Raw genomic sequence first — 2,451 nt, forward strand, 5'->3', positions numbered from 1 at the left:
CGAGAGGAGGGAGGGGGGGGGGCGGGCGGCATCAGAGCGCTGGCCACACTCCTTAATGGACAAATACCCCGAAACATGAGCATGCAAATGTGGCAGAGCTGCAGTATCTGAGATTTATATCTGAGCTGCCATCTGTGTGTGTGTGTGTGTGTGTGTGTGTGTGTGGAAATGGGCTGCAGCAATAAAGGCAGGCTACATCACACACTCAGTCTTACAAGGTGTTAACTATTTAGTTTTATTTGTATGTAATAAATGGGTTTAATAACAGCGAGCAGGGGTGGATTAGAGACCTGACACCCCCCCCCCCCCCCCCCCCCCCCCTTCCCTCTCCATACATCGGGGGGAGGGGGCGCCGTCAGCACACAGATCACAGTAGCTGCTCAGCATCACTGCTCGATGTTTGATGACCTCATATTCTGTGTGATGAGGGATTTTTTTTTTTTTTTTTTTTTTTTTACGTTTTATTTTTACGATCCAGTGAAAACGCAGCTCTTCAGAACACACTGTTTGATGAAGGTCTGGTTCCACGGTGGAGGAAGTGAAGCTTAAACACATGTAAAAGACTAAGAGCCTCCGTCGTTCAATCCACAGCTCCTGCAGGATTTATTAGACATTCATGACAACCTAATAAGTCATATATTTAACCCTTCGTGGGTCAGGCAGCTGTGCACGCTCTAAGGTAAAGGGGGGGGGCGTGGGGCAGCTCAGTTCTCAGTTCTAACAGACAGGGATTTCATCAGGTCACCATTTCTTCTACGTGTGTGTGTGTGCATGTTGGGGGGGGGGGGCCCGTGTAGAGTAGTACTACGATGGTGTATATCACAGACATTGTCTCTTCCGAAATCTCCAAAACTCCTCAGAACGGCTCCGAAACCATGCGTTTGTCAAGGTTAAAGGGAGAGACGACGACGGCGGCGGCGGCGGTGGCGGTGGCGGCGGCGGCGGCCTCCTCCTGGAGGAACTAATGGAATCACATTTCAGCTCAGAAAGCAGTAAACACCATTCAACTGCAGAGAACCCCCCCCTCACCCTCCCTCCTCCACCTCCCCCTCGTGGCCAGTGATGGAGACATGCTTCATTTACTGGAACACAGGAGGAGGACGAAGGGAGCCGTGTATTTGTTCTGCCGGCTGTGAGCGGTTCTGAACAGAATACTAACACCAGTCTTCACATGCATGATTAATATCCAACAGGGGGAGGAAACTCAGCTCGTCTTCACACTCCATCCACTTCCATCTCATTTTCTACATCAGCTAACAAATACCTATGCCTGTCATTACAGCCGCTGCCACTGGAAATCTTTCTTCCCCCCCTCCCTCTCTCCCTCCCTCTGCCTCCATTTCTGCCTCATAGAACTCACATAAAGATGCAGCTGCTCTAAGTTTCACACCTTACACAAACTCGGGCTTCACAGCCTCCAGGGTGGGGGTGAGGGTGGGAGGACGGGGGGGTGTAGTCTCTTGTGAGTCAACCGCATGGAACTGAAGGAGGGAAGGACTTGCAGTGTGTGTGTGTGTGTGTGTGTGTGTGAATTGGCTGCAAAGTGAATTCTTTAAGCCCTGCAGCAGAGGCTGAGGAACAGTTCTGCTGCCCAGAAAGGAGAACACTGCAACTTTGTGTATTAAAAAAAGTGAAGCGGAGACAAGGACAAAAGGACAGAGACGACCAAAGTGAGGACAATCATTTCAAGGTGAGACAACCACAAAAAAAAACTGTTTTTGTGTCGGTGCTGGAGAGTTATTATTCCACTTTTCTCTAATACCAGCCTGCAGCTGAACTAGAGGAGGGGAGAGGAGGGGAGACGAGGGGAGACGAGGGGAGCGTGTCCATTTGTCTTCCTGTCCTCCTCTGTGTCAGGGCCACGTGTTTGTTAAGTCAGGAGTCAAACAGGACACTGTTGCTGTTCCAGAATTAGCCACTTCTAAAGGATGAGGTCAAAGAGAATGTAATGAAGTTAAATCCATGGTCAACCTCTGGTCATTCATTCTCAGGTCTCAGGGCCACAGGGGAGAGGCAGCCAATCACAGCACTGGGGTCACACCCTGGACAGGTCTGCTGTCCATCACTGGGTGGAGCAGAGTTAATGATGTGGTAAAGTCACACACAATTATACTGCGTTTTCACACATGTATGAAGTATTTTTAAATTGTAAAAACTCGACTCCCATCAGTGACAACCTTCCAAACAAACAATCTTTCTGTGGTGAATCTTCTCATAAATCTCCACCTAATCCTAGCATTCATCTGCCTGAAAAAAAGATGTCGTGTGGCACGTGTGTGTTTGTATTTTTGGCTAACTGACTGGTTGGGTGGGGGTGGGTGTAAAATGCTGAGACGCAGAAAAAAGTGTCTGGAAGCCAAAGCTGTGAAAACTCCAAAACTTTAAAAAAGAAAAAAAGAAAAGTACAGAAACTCCGTGAAGATTGTCAGGAGAGATGATGTTTACGAGGCT

The 2,451-nt window shown here is 48.7% G+C and overlaps 1 protein-coding gene across 15 annotated transcripts in view; it reads right to left on the bottom strand.

The window, feature by feature from the left end:
- gria3a (glutamate receptor, ionotropic, AMPA 3a) overlaps positions 1-2,451 on the bottom strand; it is a 55,451-nt gene that overhangs the window by 38,859 nt on the left and 14,141 nt on the right. The window lies entirely within an intron of this gene.

This window comes from Cynoglossus semilaevis, chromosome 19 (genome assembly GCF_000523025.1).
Source record: "Cynoglossus semilaevis isolate Cse_v1.0 chromosome 19, Cse_v1.0, whole genome shotgun sequence".
NCBI lineage: Eukaryota > Metazoa > Chordata > Actinopteri > Pleuronectiformes > Cynoglossidae > Cynoglossus > Cynoglossus semilaevis.